Source organism: Dama dama, chromosome X (genome assembly GCF_033118175.1).
Source record: "Dama dama isolate Ldn47 chromosome X, ASM3311817v1, whole genome shotgun sequence".
In the NCBI taxonomy this organism is placed as follows: domain Eukaryota; kingdom Metazoa; phylum Chordata; class Mammalia; order Artiodactyla; family Cervidae; genus Dama; species Dama dama.
In genome coordinates, this window is record NC_083714.1 from 135,571,168 (window position 1) to 135,585,718 (window position 14,551).

Genomic DNA, 14,551 nt, shown 5'->3' on the forward strand with positions numbered 1-14,551 from the left:
CTGATTTTAAAATTCATGTGGAAATCCAAAAGGCCAAGGGTAACCATTACCCTTTTAAGCAGAAGAATAAGGGAGAAAACTTGATCCATTGGATAAGAAGGCTATTATAAATCTATAGTAATCAAGACAGTATATCATTTTTCAGGGATAGAAAAATAGACCAATGGAGTAGAATGAATAATCTAGAAACATATCCACAGTTAAGGTTAATATTTGGTGTGGGTTGCACTCTAGAAGAGAATTTTCAGTCCTTAGAATGAATAGTACTGAGATAATAGGTACATGTGTGTATGCTCAGTAGCTCAGTTGTGTCTGACTCTTTGCGATTTCATGGGGTGTAGCTCGCCAGGCTCCTCTGTCCATGGAATTTTCCAGGCAAGAATACTGAAGTGGGTTGCTATTTTCTCCTTCAAGGGATCTTTGCAACCCAGAGATCGAACCCCTCATCTCTTGCTTCTCCAGCCTTGGCAAGTGGATTCTTTACCACTAGCGCCACCTAGGAAGCCTGGACAATGTGTTCAGTTCATTCTCTAAGTCGTGTCTGACTATTTGCGACCCCATGGACTGAAGCACGCCAGGCTTCCCTGTCCATCACCGACACCTGGAGCTTGCTCAAACTCATGTCCATCGAGTTAGTGATGCCATCCAACCATCTCATCCTCTGTCATCCCCTTCTCCTGCCTTCAATCTTTCCCAGCATCAGGGTCCTTTCCAATGAGTCAGTTCTTTGTATCAAATGGCCAGAGTAATGGTTTGATCTCCTTGCAGTCCAAGGGACTCTCAAGAGTGTTCTCCAACACCACAGTTCAAAAGCATCAAGTCTTTGGCACTCAACTTGCTTTATGGTCCAACTCTCACATCCATACATGACAACTGGAAAAATCATAGCTTTGACTAGATGGACTTTGTTGGCAAAGTATGTCTCTGCTTTTTAATATGCTGTCTCGGTTGGTCATAGCTTTTCTTCCAAGGAGCAAGTGTCTTTTAATTTCATGGCTGCAGTTGCCATCTGCAGTGATTTTGGAGTCCAAGAAAATAAAGTCTCTCACTGTTTCCTTTGTTTCCCCATCTATTTGTCATGAAGTGATGGGACCAGATGCCATGATCTTCGTTTTTTGAATGTTGAGTTTTAAGGCAGCTTTTTCACTCTTCTGTTTCACTTTCATCAAGAGGCTGTTTAGTTCCTCTTCTCTTTCTGCTGTAAGGTTGGTGTCATCTGCATACCTGAGGTTATTGATATTTCTCCCGGCAATCTTAATTCCAGCTTGTGCTTCATCCAGTCCAGCATTTTGCATGATGTACTCTGCATATAAGTTAAATAAGCAGGGTCACCATATACAGCTTTGACGTACTCCTTTCCCAATTTGGAACCAGTCCATTTTTCCATTTCTGGTTCTATCTGTTGCTTCCTGACCTGCATATAGGTTTCTCAGGAGGCAGGTAAGGTGGTCTGGTATTCCCATTTCTTGAAGAATTTTCCACAGTTTGTTGTGATCCACATAGTCAAAGGCTTTGGTGTAGTTACTGAAGCAGAAGTAGATGTTTTTCTGGAATTCTCTTGCTTTTTCTGTGATCCAATGGATGTTGGCAATTTGATCTCTGGTTCCTCTGCCTTTTCTAAATCCAGCTTGAACATCTGGAAGTTCATGGTTCACATACTGTTGACGCCTGGCTTACTTTGCTAGTGTGTGAGATGAGTGTGTGCAGTAGTTTGAACATTCTTTGGCATTGTCTTTGGGATTGGAATGAAAACTGACCTTTTCTAGTCCTGTGGCCACTGCTGACTTTTCCAAATATGCTGGCATATTGAGTGCAGCACTTTCACAGCATCACCTTTTAGGATTTGAAATAGCTCAGCTGGATTTCCATCACCTCCACTAGCTTTGTTTGTAGTGATGCTTCCTAAGGCCCACTTGACGTCACACTCCAGGATGTCAGGCTCTAGGTGACAATGTATAACTGATTAAATTAAACCTCTGTCTCATGCTATATGCCCACATCTATTTCACGTGTACTAAAAGCCTAAACATGAAAAATAAAAAAGCTCCTAAAAGACAATATAAAGTATCTTCATGAGGTTGGGGAGTAGGAAAGAATTGCATAAACGAGATATGAAAGATACCTAACCATAAGAAAGGGGCATTATTGATAAATTAGATATTAACTTTAAGAACTGTTTATTAGAGAACTCTCTAAGAGTGAAAAGGTAAACCACCGGATGAGAGAAGATATTTGCAAACTTTTGCAACTGGCAAAACTAGTATTTTGGTGTATTAAAAATTCATATAGGCAAGTCTTGAGGAAAAGGATGAGGGTGGTTCTGACAGACACATTTGGGGAAAACTGAGGCCAATGAACTTTTGCCTTATTTACTGCTTAAAGAGGAGTCTTTTGGACAGAGAACTTTTGCCATCATGGGATGTCTCAGCCTAATAAAAGAGAGGCATGGTCAGACATAGTATTTTAGGTCATGTTCACTCAAAGCAGAGCTTGAGACAGGGATTCCAGTGCATGCTGTTTATTGGAGGAATGCTCCTAGGAGAAAGGGAATGTGGGAAGGGTGATAGGGCAGGGGAAGGTGCTAGGCAAGTATGTGTTCTTAGCTTCAGCCTGAATCCACCGGGAGTTCTATAGCATGAACTGCACCACAGAACTGTTTCCCCTTGAGATAAGGAGGCCAGAATTCCATACCTATGTGGCATTTAGTCATTTACTGTGGGCTGTACCCCAAAGGTGGGAAGTGGGCATAGCTTCCTAAACAGATATGGCTCCTGCTCAGCTGGGGGAAATTTCCCAAAGAAGGGGACTTTGTAAACTATTAGCAGCCACCTCACAATATCTGGAGGGAGGGGTGAATTAGTTTGTAACAGGCATCACTGTGGAGCAACAAGAGTATCCTCTGCAGTGAGGACTTGGTTAGTACGCCTGAGTCAATCTCAGTTCCCTTATGATGTGGATCTTATGTTTGAGCCCAGAAGCCTAATTGAGACTGGACATCACAGGGCACAGTGATCTAGAGTAGAGGATAGAGAGTGAGCTCTGTTTGCAGAAGGCAAAGAGGAGGTTGTGACAGGGACTCAGAAGAATTTCTAGAGAGGAGATTGAAACAGCCACTTGAAGAGGGCCAATATTCTCCTAGAGCACTGACTGAGCCAAAACCACAAAACCAGAAACACATCACAAGTTCATCAGCTGGCAACACTGACTTTTTACAACCAGCAGTGAACACAACACGAGAGAATATAAGGACATTTCTGTAAGATCAACCCATTTCCATCATCCAAGCTCTAACCTCGAGAAGACCCTAGGCATTGAAAATAAGTGTCATTGGGGTTTGTGAAGAATACTATGTTAGGCTTTTAAGAAATAAACTACAGTTACACTACACACCTGAATTGTAGCATAAGTGAAATTTCAACACCCACTTTAAAATACCTTACTGCCACTAGATTTTTATAGTCAGACACATAAATGGAGTAAACAAAAGTTTGACCTTTGACAACAAGATCATTAACCCTTTGAGAGCAAGGTGATTAAACCCACACAGTGAAGTGTTAGATAATTCTATTTTATCTCGTATTATTTCCCCTAATGAAGTTTGAAACTCACCCTGTTGTTTCAACCCACATGTGTTACCAAGAGCCACTGGTAAAAGTCAAAAGACACCATGGAAGAAGCAAACTTAACTAGAAATTGCATTGGGATATCTGTTGCTGGGCTTCCCCAGGTGGCTCAGTGGTAAAGAATCCGCCTGTGATGTGGAAGATGCAGGAGACCACAATTTCAATCCTGGGTGGGGAAGGTCCCCTGGAGGAGGCCATGGCAACCCACTCTAGTATTCTTGTCTTGGAGAATCCCATGGACAGAGGAGCCTAGCAGGCTACAGTCCATAGGGTTGCACAGAGTCTGACATGACTAAAGCTACTGAGCACACATCTGTTACTGATTTAGAGAAAAATCACTTTAGACTCATGTATCACACCACAATGCCAGATATATGTATGTATATATATATGTGTATGTATATATATATATATATATATATAATTAATTCATAAGGAAAAACATTGAACTTTGTGTGGTCTCTGGCATTCTCTTTAAATTTTATAAGCTTTAAAATGAAAGCCATCACAATTATAACTGACAGTTTCTGACTACATAAAAATTTAAAGCTTTTAGTATATAAGAAACTAAAAAACACAGGGGAAATATTTTTTAACAAATATGGAAAACAGAGGTTTAATACCTTAGGAAAAATTTTAAAAATGATATCCTAATAATAAAGAAGAAAAAGACTAGCAATTCCAAATGAGGATCTATGCTAAATAAAGAAGTATATGGGAAATACTTATTGAGTATAGTATTATGGCTAGACACAGTTCTAGGTACTAGTAATTGAAGAAAACAAATAAAATAACTAATTTTATACTAGAAAAACTGATACTTTCATATACTGCTGATGGAAGTAAAATTATGCAATCCCAATTGAATTTGGCCATACCTATCAAGTGATAGTATTGTTATAAGTCAGGGATTTTACTTTGGGGAACATATCTCCAGAGGAAAAACTAATCCAAAGAGGGGAAGAAAACATGTGCCTGAAGATGTTCATCACATTGTATTTTATAAAGAGAGAGAGAGAAAAAAATATGTGAAAACCCTTAAAGTATTTAGAATTTTTATTGAAGGTTTCTCAAATTTATTTTTCTACATAATCTCTTTTTCATAGAATATTAAGTTGCTTGAGAACATGTCTTCTGAGAGAAGGGGGCCCATCATTTTGGTGATCTTCCTCTTGGGGGTTATAGAGTTAATGATGTGGTTCATTTGGCAATAAAGTTTCCATTAAGTGAAAAGTTTGGAGCTCAAGCCCCGCTAAGCACTAGCCTTTCACCTAGAAGAGAGGGAGAGAGCTTCTAGAACATAAAGAGGATGAAGTCTCTTGATTATGTACTCTTTTAGATTTTCTGAGGTGTGAACATCTCATGTGGCCTTTAGGCTAGATAAACCATCTCCAACCTACCTACTGACCATAGGTCCTGAACTTCTCAGAAAAAATGAGAATGAATCTCTTATTCTATAAAGATTAAGATTCATAGAGAGGACAGGACCCCTTATCAACTAGAGGTTCAGAAGGAAGGGCAAAACTATGTGATTGGGTCTCAGAAAAAAGAATCTCAGAGCAGTGGTGCTCACCAGTAGCTCTCCAAGGTCCTGAACAACTGCCTGTGTCTCAGCCTAATAGAACCTTCCTCTCACTAGTGTCTCTCACCTAAAGAATTCACTTCTTCTGCTTGCCTTGGCAGTTAGCCTCTGACTCTCTGACATAATTTATGACCATAGCTAATGGAACTTCAGTCACTGTATGTTTTCTCCATGTACTGGTAGCTTCATTTATTAGGTTCCTTCTAAAGGAAATCTATTTGAGATTGTATCAGTAGGAGAGAATGGGCTTCCCTGGTAGCTCAGACCAGGTAAAGAATGCGCCTGCAATGCAGGAGACCCGAGTTAGATCCCTGGGTCAGGAAGATCCCCTGGAGAAGGGAATGGCAACCCACTCCAGTATTCTTGCCTGGGAAATCCCATGGACAGAGGAACCTGGTGGCCTACAGTCTATGGGGTCACAAAAAGTTGGACACAACTGAGCAACTAACACTTTCACAGGAGAGAATATTTGCTTTATTAATTCTTGGTTGTACTGTCAGGAAGGAAGGGAACACAGGAGAGGTAATTTTCAGATATGCGTCCTCTTAGGTCAGTAAAGGCTAGTATCTGTTACTATATTTGGTTGTTGCTTGGATGCTGGAGAAAGGAAATACAAGAAGATTACATGGAAGAAACAAAAAGAGGAGACCATCAGAGAGGGGAGAGACATAAAGAGCTTCCATATGACTTACTTGTAATACTTTTCAATCCTTCAATTACTGGATTACAAACAGGGTGCCTTACATATCATTGGTAATGATAAACAAGTGACTATTAAACTAAGCACTAGAAGAACAAAGTTCTGGTCTTGGCGTGCATGCCCACTCTCTCTTTCTTTCTTTTTTATTAAATGTGTGGGTTTTTTTTTTCATTTATTTTTATTGGTTGGAGGCTAATTACTTTACAATATTGTAGTGGTTTTCTCTTGCTTTCTTTTTAAAAACTCTTTGTATAGCATTGGGTAAAATCGTTGAAGTTCTCTGTATTAATGTAGGGTAACTGCTGCAACAGACTACCCCCAAATTCCAGTCACTTACAATAACAAAAACTTATTTCTCACTCAGACAACAATCCAATACATATGCCTGGTTGACTGACTTTCCTGGACAATTCTCTTGAGTCTCCAAGTGATGACTTGGACTTCTTCCATATTGTAGCTTGCTGTCCTCTAAGTCCTTGTAATAGTTTTCATTCATCTAGTCATTGAGGAAAAAGATTAGAAGCTTATATATTGGAGGGTTTTATGGGTCAGGCTGTGAAATGGTAGACATTACTTCTCCCCACATTCTATTGGACAGGAGTCACATGTTCATGACTAACTTCAAGGGATCTATATGCTGAAAAGGAACACAGCTGTTAAATAACTGGCCAGTCTCTCCCATATTCTCTGGGTTCTAGTTTCCTCAACTGTAAAATGACACAAAAAATATCTGCCCTTTTTCTTTGAGTTATTATAGCAATCAAAGATAATCTGTGTGAAAATGGCTTGTCAACTGTAAACCAGCATATACAGGAAGGGGATCATTGCTTGGCTTACCTATCTTGGAATGTTAATTTTTAGAGTGAAAGAAAGGTGTTCCCTCTTTGGTAGGACTCTTTATGGTTGATCTCAGAATATACCAAGTATATTTAATGGGATAATGTATTTTTTCACATGGGGTAAAAATAGAGATTGTAAATGGACCTTTTACATTTCATAATTTGAATGTCTTGATAGAAGTGTGTATGTGTGCATGCTAAGTCATTTCAGTCGTGTCCAACTCTTTACAACCCCATGGATTGTAGCCCGCCAGGTTCCTCTGTCCATGGGATTCTCCAGGCAAAGGTACTGGCGTGGGTTGCCATGCCCTCCCCCAGGGGATCTTCCCAACTCAGGGATTGAACCTGGTCTCTTACGTCTCCTGCACTGGCAGGTGGGTTCTTTACAACTAGCACCACATGGGAAGCCTCTGATAGAAGTATATTAGGATGAAGTTAAGTGAAAGGACTATTTGCATCCAAGCCTAATTTCTTGCCAGGCTCCTTAAGATGCTTATAACTTCTCAGACAATAAAACTACCACAGGATTGATTATGCATGATAAGTTCTATCATCTTGGACATTCTTCCCTGGACTGGTTATTGGAAGTCAGATATCTATTATGATTGTTGTATGTGACATCCAATTACCCACATATAAACAATGCACATACACACACAACTCCTTTTTCACTTTTCTGAGGCCCTCACCCTGAGCAACCAGAAGCTCCTCTTCCCTCTAACTTTCCAAACCAAGAAGCAAAGAAAACAAAAACTAAAAAGACAAAAAACCTCAAAGTAAAAAAGAAAAAGCCTCACTCCAACTTCTCTTCTCCTTCTCAGGTTTGCCATGAAGCAGAGGACCTGATAGAGTTGCTTTATGCTTACATACCCAACAACATGGCTATGATTTCTGAACCCTGATCACTCTTTAGTTTCATTATCTTTTGACCTGAAGCTAGAAACAGCCATCTGGGAACGACTGTTATTTAAGCAAGCATCACTCAACCAATTGTGACTGAAGCATTGGATCATGCTAAACTATGAGATTTCTTAATGAAAGGAAATAATAAGAAATCATAATAGCTAGGGACGTTCTTTGAGACTCAGCTTAGTTTCCTGAAAGGAGAAGACATTTGTTTGAAACTCCCAGGCCTTAAGGTAGTTCACCAGAGCATACTAAGCCTTAGGAATAATGTCTAATTTGTCTTAGAGCAGAGCAAACTCACAGCTTAAAAATTCAAAGCAAAGATGGCTCTGTTCTCAATATGTATAAAATATCTGAATGTGAACATGACCTAAAGGAAATAGGCTGCACATAATCATGCATTTTGGTGCAGTGTGGTATTAACTCGAAAATACTGAGCCTTGGGTTTTGTGGAAAGAAATAAAAGTTGGGATGTAAAATGAAGCAAACAGATGCTCTTGGAAATATGAACTGGTATAAAATGAAAGTAGTGTCTAATAAAATAAGGGCCTTCTACAGATAGACTGTCCCTCACATCTGGGTGTCTTGGCTCTTTGTCTCTTATCAGGAGAAAAAAATGGGTCAAGGAGTTATACCAAAGCATACCTCTTTCAGCTGGACTACCTTTGAAAGAATTAAAAAGTCTCCTCTTTTCTAGTGCCTCTCAATGTCTTTTTTAAAAACTTAAACAAACAAAGAAACAAAAAAGCAAAACTCCTTCTACCAGCCATTTCCAAGATATATATCTACTTACATTCCATTCTGGTCTGTGTTGTACTTATCCTATGTGTCTCATGAAACTATGCAAATTGGTGCCAAACCCAAGCATGCTAAAACTGCTGGAGTCCTGACGCAGATTGGACTCACCACTTACTCACTGACTGTTTGCATTAGTGAAGAGGAGATGGTTTTCTTTTCAAAAGGTTTTGAGTATTATATGTTATACTTGAAACAAAAGTTTTCCCCTTTTCAGGACAATACACATTCATCCTCCCAGATGTTGTGATGAGGAAGACATGGGGAAACGTAAAGACAGTGTGAGAGTGGAGGAGGAACTGGGATTTGGGAGTTCAGGAAACCTGGAATCTTATACTGTCTCTCACTGAATGTAAGGAAACCTGGAATCTTATACTGTCTCTCACTGAATGTAGGAACTTGGCAAGTGGCTCATCACTTTGAGCCGCCATTTTCCCATTTGCAAAATAATAGTAATAAACAATTAAGTGGCAGAGTGGTATAGTGGGCAAATGCACTCACTCCAGAGAGATTGCCAGGTTCAACTTTTTGGCTTTTCTCTTGTTACCTGTAACACTTCTGTGTCTAGGGACTTTTTGTTTATTTGTTTGTTTCCGTTTTTGCATCTAGCTGAAGCTTGAACTATATTGCTCATTGCAGAATGTTCTATTTTACTTTTTGCAAAATTAATAAACTTATTTTTTGAGGGAAATTTTAGTTTCACAGAAAAACTGAGTGGAAAGTACTTTTGATGTTATACATTCTGTGAGTTTGGACAAATGTATAGTGGCACACATCTGCCACTGTAATATCATATAGAATAGCTTCACTGCCCTAAAAGCCCTCTGTGTCCTGGCTATTCATTTCCTCTCTCTCCAGCAATGCCTGGCAACCACGGATCTTTTTACTGTGTACATGCTTTTGCCTTTTCCAGAATGACATAGAGGTGAAATCATACAGTATGTAGCCTTTTTACATTGTCTTCTTTCACTTAGTAATATTCATTAAGTTTCCTCCATGTCTTTTCATGGCTTAATAGCTCATTTTTCCTTTAGCATTGAATAACAAACACTCCATTGTCTGGACATGCCTCTGTGCTCCACTGCTAAGTCATGTCCGACTCTTTGTGACCACATGGACTGTAGCCCTCCAGGCTCCTCTGTCCTGGGATTTTCTAGGCAAGAATACTGGAGTGGGTTGTCATTTCTTCCTCCAGGTTATCTTCCTGATCCAGGGATCAAATCCCTGTTTTCTGCATCCCCTGCATTGGCAAGAGGATTCTTTACCACTGAGTAGCATACTTTATTTATCCATTCACTTTCTAAAGAACATTTCAGCTGCTTCCAAAACATACACATTATGTCTTCTTGGAGAACTGACCCTTCAGCATTATTTAATGCCCCTCTTTATCCCTGATGACTTTTCTTGCTCGAAAGTCTGTTCTGTTGAAAACTAATTTAGCTACTACAGTTTTGTTTTGATTCTTAGTGTTAGGTACCATCGTATATCTTTCTCCATCCATTTACTTTTCTATATGTGTCGTTATATTTAAAGTAGGTTACTTGTAGACATATAGTTATCTTGTTTTTTTGACTCTGAGAGTCTTTGTCTTTTAATTGGTGTATTTAGAACATTGATGTTTAAATGTGATTATTGATATAGTTGAATGACTATACCATGTTTGTTATTGTTTTCTATTTATTACCCTTATTCTTTTTTTCTGTTTTTCTTTCACACTTGTTCTGCCTTTTGTGGTTTTAACTGAGCACATTCTATGATTCCATTTTCTTTTATTTTTAGCATATCAGTTATACTTATTTACTTTTTTAGTGGTTGCTCTAGAGTTTGCAATATACATTTATAGCAAACATGAGTCCACTTTCAAGTAACACTATAGCGCTTCATGGGTAGCACAGGTACTTCATAACAACAAAATATTCCTAATTCCTTTCTCCCATCCCTTGTGTCATTACTATTACTCATTTCATTTATATATAAGTATATATATATATATACACACACATACATATACATATAAGCATACATAATTGAATACATTGTTGCTATTATTATTTTGAACAAATTGTTATGTTAGAGCAATTAAGCATAAGAAAAACAAGAATTTTTGATTTTCCTTTTTAAATTCATTCTCTTATTCTTTCTTTTTGTAGATCCAAGTTTCTGACCTATATCACTTTCCTTCTCTCTGAAGAACTTCTTGTAACCTTCTTGCAAGGCAGATATTATGGCAACAGATTCCCTCAATTTTTATCCTAGAAAATCTTTATTTCTCTTCACTTTTGAAGGATAGTTTCAAAGGTTACAGAGTTCTAGTTCAGTGGGTTTTTTCTCTTAACACTTTAAATATTTCGGTTCACTCTCTTCTTGCTTGCATGGTTTATGAGGAATCAGATGTAATTCTTATCTTTGCTTCTGTGTTGGTAAGATGATTTTTCCCTCTGTCTTCTTTTAAGAATTTTTTCTTTATCTTTGACTTTCTGCAGCTTGAATGTGATAAGCCTCAGTGTAGTTTTTTGGGCATTTATTCTGCTTGGTGTTCTTTTGAACTTCCTAGATCTGTCATTTGGTGACTGACACGTGCCTCAGTTAATCCATCTGTAAAGTAGGGATTATTATAGCAGCTGCTTTCTGAAGTAATTGTGGGAATTAAGATGAATTTGACATGCAATGAGTACTTAAAAGAATACCTAGATTTATTGACCATGCCAAAGCCTTTGACTGTGTGGATCACAATAAACTGTGGAAAATTCTGAAAGAGATGGGAATACCAGACCACCTGACCCGCCTCTTGAGAAACCTGTATGCAGGTCAGGAAGCAACAGTTAGAACTGGACATGGAACAACAGACTGGTTCCAAATAGGAAAAGGAGTTCGTCAAGGCTGTATATTGTCACCCTGCTTATTTAACTTGCAGAGTACATCATGAGAAAGGCTGGACTGGATGAAGCACAAGCTGGAATCAAGATTGCCAGAAGAAATATCAATAACGTCAGATATGCAGATGACACCACCCTTATGGCAGAAAGTGAAGAAGAACTAAAGAGCCTCTTGATGAAAGTGAAAGAGAGTGAAAAATTTGGCTTAAAGCTCAACATTCAGAAAACTAAGATCATGGCATCTGGTCCCATCTATTCATGGCAAATAGATGGGGAAACAAGGGAAACAGTGTCAGACTTTATTTTGGGGGGCTCCAAAATCACTGCAGATGGTGATTGCAGCCATGAAATTAAAAGACGCTTACTCCTTGGAAGGAAAGTTATGACCAGCCTAGACAGCATATTAAAAAGCAGAGACATTACTTTATCAACAAAGTCTAGTCAAGGCTATGGCTTTTCCAGTAGTCAGGTATGAATGTGAGAGTTGGACTATAAAGAAAGCTGAGTGCCGAAGAATTGATGCTTTTGAACTGTGGTGTTGGAGAAGACTCTTGAGAATCCCTTGGACTGCAACGAGATCCAACCAGTTCATCCTAAAGGAAATCAGTCCTGAATATTCATTGGAAGGACTGATGCTGAAACTGAAACTCCAATACTTTGGCCACCTGATGCGAAGGACTGACTCATTTGAAAAGACTCTGATGCTGGGAAAGATCGAGGGCAGGAGGAGAAGGGGAGGACAGAGGATGACATGGTTGAATGGCATCACCGACTCAATGGACATGAGTTTGGGTAGGCTCTGGGAGTTGATGATGGACAGGGAGGCCTGGTGTGCTGTGGTTCATGGGGTTGTAAAGAGTGGGACACAACTGAGCGACTGAACTGAAGTGAGTGTAGTTAGTACTACATTAGTGTTAACTAATATTTAATAGAGACTTGCTAGGCAACAAGCTAAGTCCTTTTCATACAGAATCTCCTTTCTTCCTCACAACAATCCTGTTCTCAGGAGATGCCTGTTAGCCCTGTTTTACAGATGAGGAGACTAAAAGCTTAAAGAGAGTAAATGTTTGTGATCACACAGCTAGTTAAGTGGAAGGTCTGGAACTCCTCCTCAGGTCTGTCTGATTGCCAAGACCATGTGTTAAATTATCAAGGAGTAGCATCTCAGAAAGGAGTTGGATGCTAGTTAATCTCTGTGGTTCCCTTCAGTGTTAAAATTCTACTGTATGAAGTTTGAAATAATGACAGAATAATACTATGGTAAAGTACACAGGCTTGAGAGTTGGAAAGCCTGTGTTTAAGCCAGTCAGGCATACTCTCTGCTTCCCCTGCTGTGACATGAAGCTAATCCACTTACCTTCCTTATTGAGTTGTTTTGAGGATTGAAAGAGCTGCTGCGTGTAAAATATTTTGTGCAGCGCTTTGTAAGTGGTACTGACACATTGTAGGTGCTCAAAAAAGTTAGATAATAAAACAATTATAATTTAAAATCTTCTTTAGTAGTTATTTTATTGGAAAGAACCATGAAATGCTTTGATTGTCCAGGCAGGAGGGCAAATGGTGAAAAATTTTGATGTGGAGCTTGGCTGGATGAGTTCAGAATAACTTGCATAATAGAACCCAGTCCTTGGGCTGCACAGAAGCCCTCCTGCACGAAAAGCTGAAATGACTGTATTATTTTATTTGACTGTGGAGGTTTTATTTCTTTTCTTTTTAAAAAATTTATTTATTTTTTAATTGAGGATGGAGGTTTTATTTCTAATGCTGGCAGTCATAAGAGAATTGGGACACTCTTGGGCATTATGACAAGGCTCTTATTTATGATCAGTCTCATTCACAGGAAGGATCAAGTTGGAGGGAGTATTCCCAACATGGTTGGTCCTGATTAGAGAGGGAGCAGATGGCCTTTAAGCCGGACATCAGCCATGCCAGACAATGTTAGAACTGCCTGCTTTCTGAGCTTCTCAGAGTGAAAGGGCTGCCATAGTGATGTGATTTGGGCATGGCATTTCTTAGAGTAGCATAAAGGGATATATGATTGTTAGAATTAGAGGTGACAGCTGCTGTGGGAGCCAGACCTATGGGGCATGGTGAAAGGGGCAAAATTCCTGTCTCTCACATTTCTGTGTGTGTGTGTATATGATTCTGTTACTGCTATTTCCATCTTCTCTGAAGAAACAGAGGGATTAAAAGTAGCAATTCTATGCCCTTTCTTTGGCTCCCCAAGTAGCCCTACCTCCAAAAATGTGAATTATAATCTCAAAGCCCCTTGTCATCCTTCTTCAATAACCCCTGCTCATCACACATCATGTTCATAAAGAGCCACTACTTTGCTTTTCAGATCTCTCCCCTTACTCATAAGGGATGGATGGAGGACATATTATGTCCTCCTGGCGCTGTGTTATGACTGGAGGATACAATAGGGACCTTTAAACTGAAGTACAGCACTATGTAATGGGCTATGAGAGAAGTATCTTAATTTGGGTTTCTCCCAAAGTAGGCCTGTGGAACAAGGATTTAAATGCAAGTAATTTATTTGGGAAGTGATGCCAGGAAACACTGGTAGAAAAGATTTGGGAATTGAGGCAGGAGACAGAAAAAATCTAACTAAGGGTGCATTTTTAAGCTAGTTACTACCATAGGCAACTAGGGTTCTTTCTCCCTGGGGAACTCTAGGAGCTGATGTAAAGGTGCCTCATTCTTCCAATCAAGGGGCCACTCAGCTGGGGCAGTTAGCCATCAGATCCCTCTTCATCAGTGTTTGGGGGCTGCCCAGAGTGGCATTAACTCCCTGGCGCTCCTTCTGCACACCTGGCCAAATGTGCTCTGGTGGGCCAATATAGAGTCACAGGTGTTCATAGTAAGCATCCTTCTGTGTCTTCCTTGTCCTAGTAAACATCTCTTCCAAGGAGATGTGGGCAGGGCCCCAGTTGCGTCTGCTAAAGGAAGTACATTGTATTTACAGGGAGGGTACACAGGAAGGCTAGCCATTCCTAGTTTGGGTGATCAACAAAGACTTCATAGAGAAGAGCTTTCCAGGCTAGAACAAAGGCATGGAGTGTTTGGAAGAATGCAGTGAGTTCAACATAGTTGGCATGAATGTGGTCAGGGAGATGGTTTGGAGCAGGGGAAAAGATAGTGCCGGTGAGCAGACCAGGACCAGCTCTAGCAGGTCCGTACAACAAGCTATGCTCCACACTCTACTGGGGATGCAGTGAAAGCTACAACTT